At 34.6% G+C, this 22943-nt stretch overlaps 1 protein-coding gene across 1 annotated transcript in view; it reads right to left on the bottom strand.

Annotated features, from left to right (window-relative positions):
• The window catches only part of LOC149799707 (beta-1,4-galactosyltransferase 4-like), a 35799-nt gene extending 13351 nt beyond the window's left edge, over positions 1–22448 (bottom strand). The window contains exons 1-2 of the mRNA XM_089958258.1: positions 22299–22448; positions 15444–15763 (exon numbers count right to left, since the gene is read on the bottom strand). The gene's annotated coding sequence lies outside the window, so the exon portion shown is untranslated. The remainder of the gene's footprint in view (positions 1–15443; positions 15764–22298) is intronic.
• Between the last annotated feature and the right edge of the window lie 495 nt (positions 22449–22943).

Raw genomic sequence — 22943 nt, 5'->3', positions numbered from 1 at the left:
TCTCTCTCTCTCTCTGAACCTATTCCGAGCAAACTTCTTTTAGCATTCCATTATCTCTCTTAGAAGGAAATCAGTAACGTTTTCGGTCAATGGTTTGCCAGTTTGATGTCTATACACGAAACACAACGCCACTGTTTTAAACAGTCCCACCTGGTTTTGCAGATCACATCATATCAGATGTCCAACTATTCTGAGCCGAGGCGGTATTAAATACAGCACAAAAGTTTAGATAAACAATTGATCGTCTTGATATAAGCAGGTTCTCTTTATGAAACAAATGTTGAAATTAAGGTGTTTAGCTCCATTGTTACTTAGCATTTCAAAATTATTTCCTCAGATTGAAATCTCTGAGTATCTTTCTTATTACCTGGTTTTTAAGAATTATGTTTTTCACAGAATTCTTAGGAGCCATTAAAGATTAATATGAACTCATTAAATCTTGAATTGCCTTATCTCTAATGAAATTTCTTTTTTAAAACTAAGACCCCATTTCACATCATTTCTACGATCTTTATCTCTATGAAATAAAGATAGGAACTGTCTGAACTATCATAAGCAAGATAATATAAAATATCGATTTAGGAAGGAATTTATAAATGTTTGGTAAAAATGTGGCTTGAACAATCGCACGCAGAATCAAATTTCATTCGAAATAACTCTCTCTCGCTAACTCTACAATGAGTGTGTAGTATAACCTGGAATTCGCGTTTAGCGGTGAAGCAGGCTCCCAAGGTGCAATTAATGTATAACATAAGGTACAATCTATGTATCAGAATATCCACAATTAATGTCTCAGATAATCCACAACTAAATTATCAGATAAGACACAATTGATGTACCAGACAAGCTAGAATTAATGTAATAAAATAAGGCATAATTAATACATCAGATAATACACAATTGTTGCATAATTAATGTATCAGATAAGGCACAATTGATACAGCAGGTACAATACAATTAATATATCAGATACGGTACAATTAATGCATCAGATAAGGTACAATTAATGTATCACATGAGGCTCAATTAATATAGAAAATAATACAGAATTTACGTATGTATCACATATCCAATAGTCCGTGATGGCGCTTGAGATGTAAAACAACAAAGAAAGAAGTACTTGTTTTGCATTCCGGTGGCCTAAGTGGTTTCAGAGTCTATCTCGGATGTGGGAGGCTGCGGGTTCACCCCGAGCAAGTCATTCCAAACACTTATAAAATTGGTACTGGCATCCGTCTCGCTAGACGCTCAGCATTTCGAGGCTAAGTGTTAAGATTCGTCGACCTGGTGTCAGGATAATTTGACTGGGTGGGACATAATGCTACATGTCCACGGCATAATGATCCATTGTTAAATATAACACTGCAAATATCGTATCGATATGACCGAAAAAAGTGTTCAAGCTAAGTTAAAAATCTATAATCACACACATACACACATATTTCTCGACTTTAGCATATATAAATCAAACTAAAATCAAGTTCAGAAATAGTATCAAGTTTTGTTTCCTTTGCACAACATTAATTCACTCGGAAGATCTCTCTCTCTCATATCTCTCAAATCAACGAATATCCAATTAAGATAGATGACCTCCGGTTGCCAAAAACGTCTAGCAATTTAACCACATGTTGATCAAAGACATGATAAAGGATCTCGTATTCACTTCTTTATATACCTGGCTGTATGGGCAAAAACTCTCTCAAAACACAAGTAAATTTACTATTGTTATTACCTATCATGTTAATTAACAAAGTTACCCAGGTTAGTCTCACCTTTATGTCCTTGACAACATGCCACATTTTAGAATGGAAGATATTATGTGGAGTGATCTGTCTGACTTGTAGGATATTTCCTGAGACCCGTACCTAACACATTTGGATAATACAGAACCATTCATATAAGGTTGCTTCAAACAGCACCGGTAACGGATCATTATGCATGCCAGTTACACTAAAGATCCATGATTCATGGTCAGCTCGATTTTGAAATTATGATGCATTCTTTCATTTTTTTCGCAATATTAGCAGTCTGTTGATGATGTTTCTGACGACAATGACACAAATATGATACAATAAAACGAGTTTATTGTTGTTGTTAGTGGTGGTGTTGTTGTTGTACATTCTTTACGGTGGTTTTTTATTACTTGTTTAGATTGCTAAAGTCACACGTTGCATGTAACTGGTATTAACAATTAACAGTATGAATAGATGAAATTCACCTGCGTTCAAAGCATGATGCTGAGTTGTGGATGACAGTTTAAATACACGTGCTGCACAATGGAAACATTGTTGTTCCCATCCATATTGATAACGCGCACATAGTTACATAAATGACGTGAACATATTTTGTCTAGTCGTCGGTGGGACCTACGACCCAGTGAGCGAGTTCTGGGTCCAATAAATAGAGAATCTCCTACGTCCGAAAGAGTGCTACCATTAAGACTGCAGCATAATGGAGGTTATTGGATGGATTCACTGCTAGGGCAATGGGGTATGCATAGGTTTGAAATGAAGCCTAAAGCATACGAACATAAGGATATGAACGCAAGCAGTCTCAACATCTGTCTCCATAATGTTCATCTCGAGTTAAGAATCCTGTGTCACATTTTTTGGCAAATGGTATTATTATTTAAAAAATCCTTTAGATATTTTTACTAGGGTCAAAATAATTGTAGCAATGATATAGATGGATATATCTTCCGTCACGAAAATTGAGTCTTTGAAGTATTACTTGTTGGTATGATTTGAATTGCATTCACAGGTCTACAAACAGCCTCTTTACAAAAAGCAGCTATATTGAAAAGGGTGTCTCGGCTATTCGTTTTTCTGGGGTGTTGTGATTTTTTAATGTTCTGCCATCCAAAATTGCTTTCATTCCGGTTTTCTCTGCTCGATTTCTAGGTACCGTAATGACATGTGCTAAATCTATAATTTCTTTGTTGTTGTTGCTCATGACTTATACTTCTTTTGCTGTTTGGTGGTTTTACACGGATACTAATTTTCGACTTAGACCAGACGATATATTCTTTTGCCGTCTGTTGTGCCGTATTAAATTTTGTTGATGATTTCGGAAGCTGTTATTTAAGCCAGTCTGCTAAATTCAATCTATAAAGATTTCAATAGTACACGTGCAGTAGAAGGTATGCAATTCTCAATTGATCTTGATAGTGTCGCTTGAACTCGTTTTAAATAACTCAGGCGACCCAATAATAAATTTGGCCGCTTTCTCCACTGTAATTTAAGACATAAGATTCGTATATCTGACGTGACAATCGTACCCTTTGGCAAATCATCTTACTTACAGGTTCATTACATAAATAATCATCGGGTGTTACATAGCAACTTTTACACTAGGTTGATCATCAGTCTCACCGTGGCGGTGATTGTGAAGTGATGACTGTCGTGTAAACTGAATAATAATCGTATCATAGAAATCATTTGTTCTTCCTTCTTGCTTGTTTGTAATAATGAGAATTTATAAAAACAAGTATGTGTTTTGTTTGCAAGTACAAGTATTTTTATCCTATGGTACCAGATTTTGTCCAAGTCAGTATGTAGCGATGAATGTTGGATTTTAAATTTGTATGATGGTTCGCAAGAAAGTGCGTTTGTCATCATTTTATTTCCATAAGTGATAGTTCGCAAATATGGATGTTGGATTGTAAGTAAGGGTGTTTGTAAATCCACGACAATGTATCATGCCCCGTAAAAAGCACGAAACTTGTTATATAAGATGCAAAACGAATAAAACTATAGAACATATGCTAGTATATCTCTCTCTCTCTCCATATCTCTCTCTCTCTCTCTCTCTCTCTCTCTCTCTGTAAAACAGTACAACAGAGTTTTAACCTGATCTCAATTGAAGTACTGCTCGTTAATTTATTTCCTTATGTAATTGTATCTCAACAAAGCGGCGACATACTTTAGGTCTTTATTGGGAACAGACTTTCATGTTTATGTATAAATGTTGTAAAAGATGAAAAACAATAAATTGTTTTAACAATTGATAAATGTTTCATCAGAAGATCCTATATTAGGCAAGTCGATAACTACCTATACCCATCGCAAGTTGTTTATCAATACGCTATAATGTACGGTTGTCACTGAGAGTATGAAAATAAAGACGTAAACAATATTTACTTATCGCCTTAAAACCATTAAAGAAAACTGATTGTGTAACAGGGCCAATGAGTGCACTGTATTTATATGAAGCAAAATTTATGTATTATTATATGATGCGTTTCCTCACAGGATGCTGCAACAGTATGGGTTTATCTCCAGGACATTAAATTTCATTTTCTTATTGAGAATGTACATTTTAGCAACCTTAGAGATGAAAAACTAAGAACAAGTAACACAGTAATAACTCAATAATGATTTGGAAAAACAAGCCATAAAAACCAGAGGTCGTTCACAATATTGCATCAAAACGTAGTAGATAGACATGTGTCAGGACACTGAATGTATTGAGCGGGTTACAGTGAAGTATTGATTTTAAAAGTATAATGTTCACAAGAGTACCTCTAAAGGAACTGGTGCTGTGGTGGCTGAAAAAATTTATAGGAATTCAATGCAAGTTTATTCCTTCCTTGTAACCGCCGAATGTTTAAACCATAGTCTGCAACAATACGATCTTAATAGTTATATTCCGGTATTCCGACACTGGTTCATCTGAAAGATCCATTATAAGATAGTGCCTCAGAAAAAGACGGTGATCTACTACTTGATATATGTTTTACATGCGGTGTCTTTCTCTTTTTTCAACATGCTGGTTTTATTTGGGAAGGATATCTAATGGTTCAAGGTTTGAAATGGGGCGTTTGTCTGCACACCAAATAAAACGAATGCCGTATTTTGTTTTGCTTAATAACAAAACCAACTTCTTTATCTTCCCTTATCATCTAAAAACCTCTCTTATTAAGTTAAAATCTCTCTCCAACTCTATAATAGCCTAACACTATCATATCCTCCTTTTTAAAAAGTAACAATATTATTATCGCTATATTTGCATATCAATAATCAGTGATCTACTTCTATACGCATACCAACTTCAGTCATTGACTATCAGAATTATGCAGTAATATATTATCCAACAACCAGTTATCGAATACCCATCTTTTAGTTATATGATATCTGCCAACGTGTTATTTACTATGAGCAAACAGTTATTTACTATCCACATACCAATCATCAAGTATCAACACCCAGCAAAATATTATTTACGTAATGTTTTGAATATCGAGAAATTAATGAAATACAAGTCGATGCTCCAATATTTTCTTTAGATACAGGCCCAGGTTTGGTGACTTCAATTCAAATGTAATTTTCATCGGAGTTTGAAGGTAATAAAAGAGTTTTAGTTTTCATCACTATGCTCACTAGAAATGGATGGTCCTGATGTTCTCTGAGAGACACCTGGTCAGAACCAAGTTGACATATGTCATTATGTTCTTTGCAGTATGTGCAAGAAAAGTATATTGCCTCATAAACCTTCACAAACAAAAACTCCATCCACCAGTTCTGACATTTTTTTTGGCTGGGCTTTATTGATACTATTGACAGCTAATTGCTTAATAAATCGGCTTAAAAATGAATCCCACTTGAACACTATTTTGACAACTTAAATGATTGTGCTTTGAATTTTATATTTACAGCAAAATCGGACTTCAAAGAAACGTTTCCTCTGTTTGACAAACTCGTCAATGACCTATAATACATATGGCTTAAAAGGTTTCATTCAATGCAATGATATGTGATAGCGTTTATTCTCTTACACGCTTCTAGCATCTCTTTAATTTACCTATGCTGGGTTGTTCCAGGTCCTGATTATACCTATGCAAATTAGTACATTGGGATCACCCACTCCAGTCTTCACTCACATCTCTCTAGATATTGTCACCCAGTTAAGTCATATGTAAAATGGTTTATACCTGACCTCTTTGATTTTAATTACCGGTATTTAAACTGCCCAAAGGAGAGACTAACATTAGCTCCAGACATGACAGTTTACCGTTTGTATATGCTACACGTAGCAGGCATATACTGAAAGTGTTTGTTTTCTCATTCTGTTTTCAAATGTTTACGTAAATCGTGTTTCCTCAAAACACGACCATGCCAGGGATTTTTTTGGTACTAAATCGTATTTCTGGTATAACGGTACCAATTGCGCAAGTTCAGGTGGGCGGAGCTTAAGGTATATGGAACATTGTATTCAGAATTAAAGAACAACACTAGCTGTGATTGGTGCATTATGTAAGAGTTGTACTTTCTGTTTGGCTTAAAAAAATGTTAAGCCTCTTGGCAACATGTGAGTTTGTGTTAATTTCTATCTAGATCATATTTTGTATTTTTTATGATTTTTTTAAAATATGGTACACATGGCTGAAAATGTGCTTGTTGTGACTAGATAAATCTTACCCCTGTCTAGTTCCAGTAGAGTTATCTCTCTTAAATGCAATGGAGTACCTGGTTATGTCATTGTCAAATTGACAATCTAGCATTGTTCTATATGACAGTGTGTGACATGCATGCCCAAGTAGGACAGAAAGTATATTTATTTCACAAAACATTAGCATTGAGGTATATGGAAAAACAATTGGTACCGTGATACCTAAAGGAAAGAATAGCCTCACAGTGTATCCATAGAAACGCATACATGTGGGCGGCATTTATGAGCTATACTAGTTTGATGTAGGAAAACAAATGTGTGCCGAACAGTTTTGGTCAAATATTGAAAGTTCTTTAAGAATAAAAGGTATGAAATCTTCAGAAAATAGCACAAGTTGGCTTTGAATGGGGACTTTTGATAACTAAAGCTATGATAGATATAGACTTATGTTACCTGATGCCTTTATGTATGTGCTGTTACCTCCTAGATTGGAATGCATGCAACAAAATAAGTTATGTAAACATAATATAGTTGATTTTGGCCAAATATTGGCTATTTTACCTGCAAAAGATGAAAAATCATGTGTACAAAAACAGCTATCTTGTTCTTGTAAGGCATGCCATAAACCAGGATAGAGAACACTTGTAGATAGATCACTTGTCCATGTGGGATGTTCTGGCATGAGTAATTTTTAGATAATTTATTAAGGATAAGGTATTCCTTCCCACTTTGATTTGAATTGTCCTGCTCTAATTGTCCTTTTTTTTTACATTTTCCTGCTTTGAAATTGTTCATGTAGTTAGTTGAGTTCTCTTGCATTCCCTTTTGTTGAAGTAGCAGTGAACACCAACAAACAAGAACAGTTTCCTTAAGTCAGTATTTCCCATTGGCACTTGTATAAGCCCATTTATAATCTACTATTGACTTTCAATTAATCCTATTTGTTTCTGTCAAGCTGCTCTTGTGGAATTTCCATGTTTGGTCCAACATTACAGAATGATAACCATTTTAGTCACACAGTGCGTATTCATTCCATTCAAATCCACACTGTTCTTGAAACTTTGCATCCCATCGCAAGAATCCAAATTGGCATGAGATGATATCTGCATGGTTATGGAAGGCTGCACTCTACATGCCGGCATTGTAGAAAATATGAACTATGTGAAATGAAAGAGCTGCGTCATCTTAGAAATTGAAATTACATGACTCTTGAGGTCTCCACTAAATATAGGAGTCTAAATGTTAGGTTCTCACTTTATCAGTAATGTATTTTGAGATAATTTAATTGCAGTGAAGTTAATACACGTTGTTGATGAACTCATTTATATTACATGGATACTGTATCAGAGGTTACCACACCTTATGTATATCATTCAGTTATCTCCCTTACACCAGTCATAACATTTCAAGGAAATAAAATCTCACATTTTCAGTGACTGGTTATGAAAATAAAGAGAAGATTTGTGAAGTATTATATTAGCCCTCAATCTTGATGCAAATGTAAGTAGAAGCAACTTAATAATTTCTCACAGTAAAGTTTACAAGTTTAAAAACTGATAAGGTATGTTCTGCTTGGATCTGAGATAAGTTTCTCTCTATCTTATGCCAGTCATTATTAAATTCTTATGTAGAAGAAATATACTTTATATGTATCTATATTATCTAAATTATTCACCCTTTTATATTAGATGGAAATGAACACAACTTCACTTGAAATTTGGGTACCTGTAAAGGATGTTATAGCACAGTTGCCTTTGGGCTGTCCTTGGACCTGTTGGGCCCTGCCCCATATATTTGTCCAAGGTAAGGTCATCAAACTTTCACTTCTCATTTGTTCGCATTGCTGATTTTGCCTCCTTTAATTCCTTTATCATAAGCTACCTCTCCCTTTTAGATAAACACTTTCCTCCTGTTTTTAACTCCATTTGATGTGCTATACTTAGTGTTTATATTTGGCATTTTTCTGTATTTTATTCCCCTAATTTCACCCCCCAGTCCAACATAACCACTTAGAAGCTGTGATATACTATATTTGGTGACTGATTGGCTTATTGAAATAATTTTATTCACATTACAAAGCAGGAAAGCTTACTATTTGTGTTACAAAGAGGATGGGTAGGTGGCCCTTTGCGTGAGGACTGGTGGTTAGTGACCTCTTGTATCTGCAGATAGTGTAAAGTGGTCAAAGCTTATACTTTATAATAAGATTGGGTCATGTCCACCTGTCTCTGCTGTTAAGTTCTGCACCTACCAAACAAATATAAATTCTTTTCTTTTAGGTGAATTGTACATTTTGAAGTAGGACAGGTACATACTATTTGGTACATTGACCTTTGACCTAGTTATTACATAATATGAGATAATGTGATTTATCCCATATCACCTATGTGAAGTTCAATAAGTGCTGATATGAATAAGATACAACTCATAGTTGAAAGAATTCATTTTATTTCAAAAGATGATTTTGATGGTGAAGCAAAAGTATGAAAACAATAGTTCAAACAGCTCAAAGACATTTCTATACACATTCATATAAGACATAGGTTAGTACCTCATCAAATTGTTTTTCAGAAGTGAGACTAAGTATATTCGTTACTTATACAGTCCCGAACTATTTCACAGATTATTGGAAAAATTAAGGTTTGCTATAGGTATAACGGTACCAATTGCGCAAGTCCAGGTGGGCGGAGCTTAAGGTGTATGGAACATTGTATTCAGAATTAAAGAACAACACTAGCTGTGATTGGTACATTATGTAAGAGTTGTACTTTCTGTTTGGCTTAAAAAATGTTGAGCCTCTTGGCAACATGTGAGTTTGTGTTAATTTCTATCTAGATCATATTTTGTATTTTTTATGATTTTTTTTTAAATATGGTACACATGGCTGAAAATGTGCTTGTTGTGACTAGATAAATCTTACCCCTGTCTAGTTCCAGTAGAGTTATCTCTCTTAAATGCAATGGAGTACCTGGTTATGTCATTGTCAAATTGACAATCTAGCATTGTTCTATATGACAGTGTGTGACATGCATGCCCAAGTAGGACAGAAAGTATATTTATTTCACAAAACATTAGCATTGAGGTATATGGAAAAACAGTTGGTACCGTGATACCTGAAAGTATATGTCTTCCTACAATTTGATTAAAATCAGATCTCAACTTCATGTAAGACAATGGCCATCGGATTTAAATCAGACTGTACTATGTATAGCAGGTTTTTCACCATTCCGAAAATGCATATCCGCATTTCATCAGCTCGACCAAAATTTTCTCTGGCAAATTTGATGATTTTATTTTTGCAAGTCCGACGGTCAACGCTTTTTGAATACAGGAAATGCCCGATCTGTATTTACAGGGGCCCTAGGTGTCAGGCTATCGGATTATGATCATTGCAGATACGACATTGATATGCTTAACCTTCTACGCAGTATAACATTTGTAAATAGTGTGGTTCTTGGAACCAAGTCTCGATTTCATGAATTTATAAAGATCTTTGAAAGTTTTCGTTCTATAATAAGAAGGCTGTATATAATAGGTCGTCATAACAGGAACAACAATGAGTAAAACAGCAACAGCAATAAAATAAATAATAATAACAACAACAACAGCAATACTACTATTACTGCTAATTATTATTATTATTATTGTTATTATTATTATTATTATTATTATTATTATTATTATTAGAAGTAGTAACAGTAGTAGTAGTAATAGTAGTAGTATTAATAATTGGCGGTTATCGACGTAAAGCATTATCTATAATTATATCGATTTCAAAAAGTTTAAGCTGTGGTACAATTTGCGAAGGACATCACAAACAAGACAAGCATTAATTACTGTTTATTTATAAAGAACGTATTTTCAGCACACATGTTACAAAAGTAGCAGACATTATATAACACCTGTAAATAAACGTATCTGTACCGCATGGTATGCTTTGCAAATTAAAATAAATATCATATTTTATTTATGCTACTAAGTGAATACTAGAGTGAACACGTAATTTTTCACTTGCCGTCAACATACACTGAATAGATTATAATAATGTAATTCGAATTTATTCTAAGTCGCTTACGCAGTCGAGAGGTTAACGATACGAATTTAAATTCAACAATGTGAAAATTATTTGTTTTGTTATTATACTATTTTATTTTAAATCTGGAATTTATCTCACCTGCCTTGCAAACTCTTCAAGGATGAAAATATTTTTTTGTTACAGGCCAATTCGATATATTCCAATTTCATTGTAAATTCTGGCATGATTTATCTTCATTATTGCGGTTCATTTAAAGCTTGTTTTCTTTCTAAACAACTATATCTTGGCATCACTATTTACGTTGAATTGAATAATGAATATGTTGTTTCATCATATAATTTATTTCATAAGATATATATGGGACGTCGGTCGTAAATACAACATACATGTCGTGTTTGTCGTTGCAAGACGCTCACTGTGAAACAACAAGTCAATGAAAGACTTTGCCATCCTAACGCAATCCCTAGAAAAACTTCTGGAAATTGTGTCTTGTGTACACGCTAGAGAACGTGACTCAGTCAATATGTGTGTATCCAATACGGTTGCTAGGATGTCAAGGGTATCAAGGACAAGTTGAACAATATCTAGCGTTGTACAAAGTCCGTCGGCAGACTGCATATAAAGATTCATAGTAAAATGACGCACACATGATCTCGCAATACGGTGGTAAGTAGTGTAGTTTAAAGTTAGTTAGGCATACTAGCAGAGACAGAATAAACATACAGCAAAGATGGCATTTTGTGCCTATTTAAATCAAAGCTCAAATATTATTATTTTTTACTTTTATTAAAGCACTGAAGTGTCAGGATCGGGTGAGCAGGTCAAGCAAACACACACAGCAAGGTCGATCAAACACACATATATATCAAACATATAAAACACAGAAAAAATTAGTTAAAACGTTTGATTGTCTCACCCACATAATCATGGTGGAATAGAACAGCCGCTGCGTCAGCAACTAGACCTTAAGCAGCCTTTGCAATATAGATTGTTTTGAAAATCACAAACTTTAGTTACACTAACAAGACGGACTGAGGCGAGTTTCTTGGATTCACTTTAATCCACAAAGCTTTTTTTTTTTTTTAAAGCATTCTCAAGGTTTCTGATTGGTATGCCAATTTCCATTTTGTATATATCCCTGAAATTCTTAATTCTTCATAGAATTGACCTCATTTGTTTCAGCAACCATAAAAACAATTATTTGAAGTTTGTACATAAGCATAATATATGATTCCGACTAAAATATTTATGTCTAATTAGTTACGTTTTCTCTTATACTCGGTAAGGATCCAACCTAGGGGGTGGAGGAGCAAACTTAGGCATACACCATCCAAGACTCAATCTGTCTTTTGTATCTCAGTTTACGTTCTGCGCAACTCTAATTAATTTTGCAACGATTCTTCTTTAATTTTAAATCACGGTACAGTACGATTGAAAAGAACATATTCAATTCCTTTCTGGGTCATTTGACAAAGTATTCAAGCACCTGACATATATACCCCATAGAAAAATAGAATGCTAATTACTCAAACCCACGCAAAAATAAGGAAGCCTTTAAAGAATAAATTTATTTTTATATAACATATAAACTAGGAATGTATATCGTCCTAGTGAATGATGTATCAATATCGAGTACAAAAATATAAAAAAACAAGTAAAAATAATGATATAATCAAGTACTTCAATGATATAATAGTTCTATCTGCGTGCCCGAACAAAGCCCCATTAACTGGCGGGGCAAGAGTCCATTTAGATGAGATGGAAAATTACCTGAGTATAATCGTTAGCATAGAATTCGTTAACACTAGATTCAGACTGCCAGATACCAAATGTTCTCTTCTTTTTTATATAGAATTGTGTTATGTTGCTATATTATTATACACACATTTACAGCGTTTAGCGTTCCTTGTTAGATTATCGAAACTTGAAACCAGTTACATAGCAGATTATAAAGTAAACAAGTTTATCAAATATTCGTTGAAATACAATAGACAGTGCCCGAATTACGTCATCAGCAGACAAATTTATGTATGCTGGCAGATTAACCGTCGAGTTTGTTTGGTGTTTGGAAGTTGAAGATACTATTTCAAAAAAGACATACATAAACAAAATGCAAATCAGGCTTTCTGATCGTATCTTGTTTGTAATTTATAAGTTTATTTTGCTTCAATGTACCTTGTTAAAAGTGGTCAACTTTGCTGGTCGCATATAAGAGAAACAGCCTCGTTGCCCATCGTTCAGGTAAAATGGGCAGAATATCGTCAGCAAGTGATGTTATTGGGAAGCATCTATTCTTTAATTTTCCTTACTGCTGTAAAGTTTTTGAACCTAGCAATTATGGTTGTGTTGTTCCGAGTAAGTGAAAAAACGACAGGAACGTTGACTAGTATTTAAGTTTTGAATGAGCCCTTCATCGATGAAATGAACAGTTATGGCTTTTATTTCTTTGAGGGCTTCAAATATTATTTAGTACACGATATGCTATAGATGGCGGCCTGTATAAATGGTTGAAGAAGAACCCGGGAAAATCCAGGGAAATCTCACAGAAATGCGGGAATCTATTGGCATGCTTTCTCACATGCCCGCAAAGGCCGAGACCGAGACTGGAACCCACTCGGACAGAAAGTGTGATGGCAGTGGTAAAGTCGAGCGCTGTAAACCACTCGCCCTCACCGATACCTACCACCAACCACCTCCCTTTCGGTGCACCCAATGGAACAGTTAACGGTAACAAATGAGGTCAATTAAGGGTGTGTCATGAATACACTGTCAGCTAAAGGTGTGTTATGGCTATACTGTCAATTAATGGTGTGTCATGTTTATACTGTCAACTAAAGATGTATCATAACTATATTGTCAATTAAAGATGTGTCAAGAATATACTGTCAACTAAACGTGTTTCATGAATACAACGTCAACTAAACGTGTGGTATGCGTATACTATCTACGAAAGATGCCTCATGAATATATTGTCAACTAAAGGTGCGTCATGACTATACTGTCAGCTAAAGGTTTGTCATAACTATACTTTCAACTAAAGATGTATTTTGACTCTACTGTCAATTAAAGGTGAGTCAATAAAAACAATCGGCCTATAGCAGGTTTATTTATTGTTACTTAAGTCTTAAAGAAAACCAAGTACAGCAAGACGCTTTTGCATTCTTTTAATTTTATATTATTATAATTATCAATATATCTGGAACTAAACCCCTGTGGAGAGTATTATCTACATTTTTCTATGCCTGCAATGTTTGCTGGAGAAAACTGTATGTTATATTATGCAATATTCTAGTTTCCATTTTCTTTGTGTGTACGATGTACACACAACATTGCATATTTACATATGCCAACAGTTCTTTCTTTTTTGATATGCATGAAATTCGAATCACATTTTCAAATTCCATGTCCATATTTTTTATATTCAGTATTGCACTCGTTAACATTCTACATTGCATTATTCAATTTCTAAGTCTGCGTGAGAGAGAGAGAGAGAGAGAGAGAGAGAGAGAGAGAGAGAGAGAGGTCTTTAAGGATTGGCCAGAGTTTTGCGCTTTTAAAAACCGGACATTAAGTTATCCTTCTGATGAACGGTGAATGTGATGAGTTGTTGATTTTATAAATTCTTCACCTTTTGAAGGAGATGTTTCAGAACTAACAAATGCTCTGAAACAAGGAGGCATACATACTGTGTTATTATGCTACATATACTTCGTTCCTGTCGAGACACGGCATGCCGGATCTGTAGTTTAGTCACAGGTGGTCAGAATGTACACCGTACTGATTCGCGTCCCTATTTCCATTCGGGTATCACATTCGGTTATCACAATGTCCTCTGTTGTCCAGATGCGACATTAATCTATTGCATATTTCGGCATGTTAACAGCAACTTGAAACATTCGTCGCGCTTCGTTGCTCTACATTGTAACTTTCAGTACGAGAATGCTTTACCTGCGTATTAGTGATGAGTGTTATACAATGGAATCTTTCATTCGCAACTAGAACATTTTGAGTTGGAATGTCACACTTAAGTATGTTAACGTTAGTCGTATTAAAACTGAACATACAGTCATTCAAATGGAACTGAAGACACAAAATGGCAGTATTGTAACATCCTATCTAACAAACTCAGCATTACGTAAAGGCAACCGCAAAGATGCAGCCTAGAATGTTCATCTGCACACAACGAAAATCCAAAATATAATGCTACAAATGTGAATATGCATAACAGAACAACTATGCAATTCAAGCAGAGTAATAATGAATATAATTATAAATATATAAAATTTATAATCATTGAAAATGTACGTATATAATTAAAATACAAGAGCAGGCATAGAAGCAAAATTTTGCACCGTGGTACCCATTATATTTCTGAGCATACCACGATACGTATCAGCACGGCATACATTGGTGTACATTTCCAGAATGTGCATTCGTTTGTACGGGTTGGATAAAATCATCAAACGAGCAAAGTGTTTGTGCCCAACCTTTGTTTATTTTTTTTGTTTGGGGGGGGGGGATCATACTGCAATAACATAGATCTAAATATTTATGGGGAAATAAACTCGGGGTAATATAAATGTAATTTTTTTTCTTCATGGAATTAGCTCATTATTTATCATTCTAAGTATTTTTAGATCACTACATACATATGACTTAACCGTATTTAATGTTGTTTTTATTAATTGACTTCACACTATTTACGATTCGTTCCTTAATCATACAGTCTAATAACAATGTATTTAGTACAAACGTCGTGAACATATGCATTGTCCCTTGTTGTGATTAACTCTGGATCGGTATGCTTTGGTGATTATGTCCACTGGATTATACGGTGTATATATGTGTATAAGAACAATCGGTTGTATGTGAACCACGTGCACAAATGTCATGCCGCAGTATCGTAAATCCAAACTTTGTTTATCTTACAGGTTTTTCGTGTCTTCCAGTGAATTTTCTGTATAGGATTACCTAGACATTTTAGGGAAAAACGTAAAGACTTGAGTGAAAATAAACTTACCAAGGCCAGGAGGAGTTTCAGGGCAAGGCTTTAGACTGGGTCTGTTTCGATTTCTCTTTCCTCCTGCGACTAAATCGGCTAGGTCATCCTTGCTTTAATTCACGAGAGAGATAGCCTGGGTGATATTGTAAAACTCGTCTCTCCCATTTTTCAGCAACCGAGAAAAGTTTCCGTCAATATATATCCTATGACCAACATTTGCCGATTGCCAAATTATCATGGAAATTAGGAAGACGGTTATGCAGATCAGGATTAAGAAAGCAGTGAATAGGCTTTTACTGCTGAATACGTTCCTGTAACAGCTTACCAATTCTATTGTCCTGCCGAAAAAGAAACAAAAATGAATTTATCTCAAATGACGAGAGATAGAGAGAGAGAGAGAGTGAGAGAGAGAGAGAGACCAAACATATATGCCGATCATTTTCGAAAGACAAATTATTTCTTTTTGTTTGAAGACTCTAAATCGCATGAGTTCGTTCAGACTGAATCAATTTCTGATATCTGAGAATACATAAAAATTGTTATGAATAACTCCAACAAGCAAAATTGTGCCATAAGCGTTGACATTCTGAAACACTCAGCATGTTTTAACATTCAAATTTGTCCATTTTTCAAATATGTTCATAATGGATTGTTCAGGAATTACATTTGCAAGTAGTGTTACCTTAGATTTTGAGCATATATTCACCGAGGAAGAACGTAATTTCTTAAATCCCACCGTCTGAAAGCCGAACAAAAATTGTATTCCTCGAGAATAACTAACAGATGCTTGGCACATTTCATCTCCAATATAATTTATTTCTTAAATCATTTGTTGGAACAAAATCCATAACTTGAGACAGTTATATGCCGTAGTATTTCTCGGTCTTTGGAAAAGGTACAAATATATGAGACTGCAAAGTGTCGAATTTCGAGTAGTATTGAACTTTAAAGTTGAATGCATTATGTCGTACAATTTTATAACATTTAAGCCAGAAAAGTCTTGAGAAGGGTCACTTCGACCTTTCTGGTTTCCTCCCCCATGTCAGTGTTAAACTTGAAAGGCTAACATATATGACTCGATGAGGTTGAACAAGGCATTGCACCAATGTCCTGAGAAAGTAAACATTTAAGCTACCAATCATAATCTGTTGATCAGAGATTATTGGTTGTCCAAAATCTGACGAAAGAAACGATTATCTTGAGAAAAATTTAGAAACCGCTGCGTACGATTGGTCAGAGTATATTAAGGCGTACGCTTTGGGAGTAATACGAATTGAAAGTGAGGACCTTGGTCTAGGAGAAGAGGTTTAGTCCCAAGAAAGCCCAAAAAGAATAGTGCTTTCCTTGTTAAACAAGAAAAGGGGACCAGGTGGATATCATGTGAGAAAATAAATGGTTTAGTGCTAAACGCACTATTTCTAAAAGATAACGGCATTAAGGTATGCAATTTTAATTTTTCACCTTTTTGTTGAGTTTTGATTGATTGTTTTGTGCAGATGTGTTTGATATGACTAGGATCCATATTATGTATCGTTTATTCAATTTCATGCTATCCAAGGTTTCATAGGTGCAGGATTTCATAGCGTTATATGAAATAATTTCCTTTGTTAGGACGATGCTAATTATCTTGAGTTTACGATACTCGCATGCTTATATCTGATTTTGTAATGTTTAAGTAATCTTGTAAGTTAGGGATTGCTGTGAGAATTCTGTGAATTTCATGCAATAATGGTCGAGCATGTGGTTGCGTAGGTAAATTGTATACGATAATGTTAGATGTAGCGCTCACGTGTAACTTTATGGACGGTCGCTGTGGAGCGAGAATGATGATCTATCAAATTATGTCAGAATTTATGTGGTGTTCGTATAGTATTTATACTTCTGAATAACGTAAGTGATGGAACTGTATGTACATATAGAAAGTGAAACGTATACATATTTAGAGGTAATTTTGATCGTTAAGGAAACAGCTTTTTGGGACAGAGAGGACAGTCCGAAGACGGAATTCAGGAAATCAGGAAATATATGACGTATTCAGAATAAAGTACTAGGAAGTCCAGGAACAGATGAAGCGTTCGGAAAGAAAGACTAGATAATAGGAAGACGTGATACACGGGTCACGAGAGGAAGGTGATGAAATCAATCGTGGACACTGGGCTCTTTTTTCCACTCGTTATTATGGTGAAATAAATCCAAATTAGACACTGCTATTAACTTATGTTGATATAATTTATATTGAATTGGAATTGTCGCTGTTAATTGTTATTAATTAAATTTTGCTATTTTTCTTGTCTAAGAGGGCTCATATTGCATTATTTCTTCACAATAGTCATGCTCAGTTCTCTGTTTTTCTTCTATAGATATCCACTCCATCCGGGATATACAGTCGAGAGAGATCATCCTTGAGATAACGCCAGCCAAATCCAATATACCACCCCTCTTTTAAGAGGGCGACATTACCGATTGACAAAATGAAGCCGTCTTGTTCTGAGAAACCGTCAGCGCTTCTCAATTAACACGGATAATTAACACTAATTCGATGCTTTCATGTAATCATGTGGAAGATGCAACAGTTTCCTGCCCATATAAAAAAGATACAAGAGGCGCAACAAAGAAACAAGTGTAACAAGTGTAGAAACGAGTTAGACAATTTTCTCTTGTGATACCTGTGCCATTGTAGGTAGGCGGTTCACAGCGCATTCGCATCATCAAGCTACCTCGATTTCTTTATCAATGGTCTCTTTGCCGCCTAATTGTCTACTATTTCTAGTGCTCGCGCATATAGTCTGTTTTGAAATTTACATACCTAAATATACAGGGATACATCCTGGAACACATTGAATGAGTACCCTTGATCCGCTCCATACGTCCCACCCCCAGTTTTTTCTATATTTTGGTTAAATAAGGCAAATCTACTGCGGGCTAGACTCAGATCAAGAAGCACAAAGCCAGTGCCATTAATGAGTGGTGAATCATTTTTGGAAACGGATAATGACGCTAATGTTAACAAAATAGTTAATAAGGAAGAAAATGCGGACGGAGGTGAAGATAACAACAGGAAATTGAACTCGTAATGTATATCTAATGTTGACTCAGACTTGACAAAGGCAAGTTAAGATAAAAGATATTGACGGCAGAAATATGAACGTGCGAACATGGAGACCAGAGTAGGAAAAGGAATCCTCTTAGTTGAAAACTGCTTTATCAGACGGTACATTAAAACAACGTATGCCTGGTGTAAAATTGCTGGAAAGCAAACTCTTATGACCATCGAGTCGAAACAAGAGACACAAACCGTCAAAGTTACAAATCCTTTTCCCAAAACACATCTGTGTCTTTAGATTTGTATTTGTTTTCTCATATGTTATTTTGCAAGTATGCAGTAACACGGTTTTGTTGTACATGCTTATAAGTTACTGTTTGGTAATATAACAATATATTGTGAATTTCCTTTGGTTGTCTGATTAATATTTCTTTGTTTGCAATAATAATAATAATAATAATAATAAGAAGAAGAAGAAGAAGAAGAAGAAGAAGAAGAAAAAGAAGACGAATACTATATGACTACCGGCCCATATTACAAAAAAGTAAATAAAGTGTGCACCATCTGGTGTTCAGCATGATTAAATATACATAATTTCCTTAAAATAATTAGTGTATACTATTGTAAAGGAGATACTACCCTTTAGTATGTCCTTTTTCATTCGTTTGAGCTATCAAATACTGTCTAAGCCGAAAAGTCGAATTGAAATAGTAAAAAAGATTTCTTCCAATTAATATATTACTATGGCTGGTGAGGGATACAAATTGTTCTACAGACGGACAGGCGTAGCAACCTTCAACATAGTATTTCTTCAATGGTCATTAAGCTGGACAAAAACAAACAAAATTAAATTTGTCCTCTACCAAAGAAACATTATTTTTCCGGCATAATTCACGAAACATATTGATGTTTTTAATTATAATATGCCTACCCGTTTCTGTTTTCGACATATGCGCTGAGCACCTGGATTTAGTAAGTAACTTCCTAAGACATTATGATTATCCACATGCTAGGTATTTTCCGGTTCTAATTCAGTTATATTCATTATATAATAAACATATAAATCGTGAATATCACCTTGAAAGTTTTTGGAATGTATAATCATTATTTCTTTGCGAATATGGTCAGAAAAATTGTGTTTTGTGTTCAACATATTGCTTTAACCAGACATACACAAAATCGAAGCGAAATAATAGATCTTTAACTATTGTCAATCTGATTAAAATCAGATCTCCTCCACTGTACTAGGTGAAGATTTGACAGTGACCCTTTAGGGGTTTTGTTCAGGTGACCTATATTATTACCATAATCGCTAATTGTATGAGGCAGTCAGATGAAGTTCTTTATCTTCGTGTTTTGGAGACTGAGCAGTGTTCCTGAAGAGCATCAATGAGTGCCAAACGATTTGAGTTACTGTGAGATGTTTGAAAGTTGCATTTCCATTGGCTAATTTAAGGATCTCCAGAACGTCACCCTAACCAGTCGCTGTCGGACATTCATCCAGGACACTGGAGATCTGATTTTAATCAGATTGTAACTTTTGTAGGCAAGGTGGCACGATATGTTTCATCTAATATTTTAAACATTAAATATCATTTGAGGATAATGAGTTGCATGTAATACTTACAACCTTTAGCCACTATTTAATACATCTTAACCAGTACGAGTATAAAGGGGGTATCTTGCACACTGTCCTAACACAATCGCGCTTTTTGTAATGTTAGGAACCCCTAAATACTGTTTGCAAAGGTTCTGTTGATAATTTAAATATCTCTCCTTAATTCATGTTCCCAAATGTCTTACCCATAGTAAGCAATTGATTTTATCACAGAATCAAAACTTTAAAACATACTTTACACTAAAAAGCAAAATCGTTCTTGATAATTCAAAATCCTTGAAATTTGTTTTCTTTGCCTGCACAGTTAAGACCTACTTAGCTTTTGTCCAAAAAAATACTTGTTGGGGAGAAAAATAGACTCATACGCATGTAGCAAGGCACACACTCAGTATGTTTTTCTTTGCAAAACCAAGCCCCATTTTGCTTGAGATATCCATCGTTTCTGGAAACAATGATTTAGTTTTATTGAAAATGACCATCGTTCCTGTTTTATGACATAACCATTCAATACCATTTATTTGGATCTGAAGAGCTTAGCTGTATCACCACAACTAGCAGCACGATCAGCGTAAAATAGTACAAAAGAAATATCAGCAATATCAACTGAGACGAATGTTCATCTGTTGCATTCGCGCTTCAGCTGTGTAATCAAATTATTACCATGTTTGACTGTTTTCAGTCCGACGCATGCATTACTCCTATCAACCATATTACAGAAGTAAATACTTTTTAATGAGGTGATAAATGGAAATGCCCATTGCTCAATCCTGCATATATTATTCAATAGTATGTACATTCAATGATGGCTCAGTGTAGTGTACATTCTTGAACTTTATGTATTTTTGACAATGTAATTTCCATGATGACTCATTCAAGTATCATTGTTCAATTTTATGTACTTCCCATGGTGTGTCAAAGCAGTATACCTATACATTATTCAATTTTATTAACTTTTCTCGGTGACTCAATCTATTGTACATTATTAGTATGTGAATGAGCTTTACTGTATCAGTGTTATTAGCAACATGACCAGCGTAAAGTGTTACAAAAAGACATGTCAGCAATATCTTATTAGACGAATGACTCATCTGTTGCATTCGAGCTACAGCTGTGTAATCAAACCATTAGACGGCTTCACTGTTTACAATCAGACACATTTATTCCTATTATCGACCACATTATCATAGTAAATATTGTTTTTAATGAAGAAATAAATCTAAATACCCATTGCTCAATCCTGCATATATCATTTGTATGTGATTTCTATGAAGACGCAATTTAGCATACATTCTTCAACTTTATGTATGTTCCATGATGAATTTTCCATGACGAATTTCTCCGTTATTATTGCTGGATGTTATGTACTTCCTATGGTCCCACAAATTGTATCAGTAAATAAATAACACATAACAAAATATTGACTTAACATAAGTTCAAGCTATACTCTCTGTTTACCTTATATTTATTATAAGTTATACTATAATTTTTAACTTATAATAAAAGTAATGTAAACAGAGATGAGAGCGAAAGAAAATGAGAAAGAGACGAGGGGGTATAAGGATCTTCATAAGATATTAATGAAATCGTACTACTAGCAGTGTGATGAAATGCAAAGGAATGCAGGATTATTTTCATGCAAGTGAATAAGAGAGAATTGACTCTGATGTTGTTATGCTACTGAAATGATAAGCCCATGTTGTATTGTTTTGAATTAAACAGACAATTATGACATTAATTCTTTCTGAACTATTGCTAGGATAGTCAATAACGATAACGAACATTGCAATTTTTGTAATTCTAACAAAGAAACTCGCATGCGTATTTGCTCTAATAGTTATAATGATTTTGTTGATAACTTCAATTGTTTTTTATTTGTATTATCCATTTGTGAATTATTGCTTTATTAACCTTGCTTAATTTTGAAATGTCTCCCATGAAAAAGCCAGATGTAAACGTACATCTAACACACCTAACACACACACACACACACACACACACACACACACACACACACACACACACACACACACATATATATATATATATATATATATATATATATATATGCAAAGATAAGATTTAATAATCTATCAAATAAACCGTCATATACTTACATTATTGCTGATTTCTTATTGTTCAATGACAATCTACATCAAGGTAGCTTGCGTATATGTTTTATGCACTTCCAATTGATTAGATATCCATGACGTACCTTTTCAACCTTGATGTCGTCTACTTCAAATTCCATGTATACAGTCTCTCAGTAACCCAAAGTTTATATGAAGCCATATTAACAAGCATGCGCAATAGTCCTGTTTCTAATGGTGAAATAATTACTGTTATCTTCCTATCACTCCTTAAATTATAAAGACTCCTTTAATTATAATGGGTGCAGAACTGTCATCTCTGATCCAAGTCATGAGACAAACTAATTCTTTATATTTTTTATCTGAACGTCGAAGTGTAAAAAACGCAAGTGACAAAATTTCCGTGTAAGCTATACTAAGTACAATATTATCCGCGGCACAGAAATTCAATGCGGTAACTCTATACCGGAGTCGATCAAATTGCATTATATGTACTATACGAGGACCTGAAGTGATGATTTATAAAACATTTTTTCTCTGCTTCATTTAGATGCCATCTAGTGAATTGTTGTTTTAGTTGAAAACGTGTGGTCTATCACTGACACATGGAACATTAATTCGTACATACAACAAGCAACAATTGATCCTAAAACCTACCTTCCCCCTTTACTGGACAATACCCTCTTTGGTCGTGCGGTACAAATACCATATAATCTACTCAACACTCTTTGATCCAGTTACATTTTGCGCATTCACTGATACTTTTAGTT

The sequence above is a fragment of the Sinohyriopsis cumingii genome, chromosome 5 (assembly GCF_028554795.1).
Source record: "Sinohyriopsis cumingii isolate HCF-2022 chromosome 5, ASM2855479v2, whole genome shotgun sequence".
NCBI lineage: Eukaryota > Metazoa > Mollusca > Bivalvia > Unionida > Unionidae > Sinohyriopsis > Sinohyriopsis cumingii.
The sequence above is the reverse complement of the archived record's forward strand: the minus strand, read 5'-3'. Positions and strand labels throughout refer to the sequence as shown.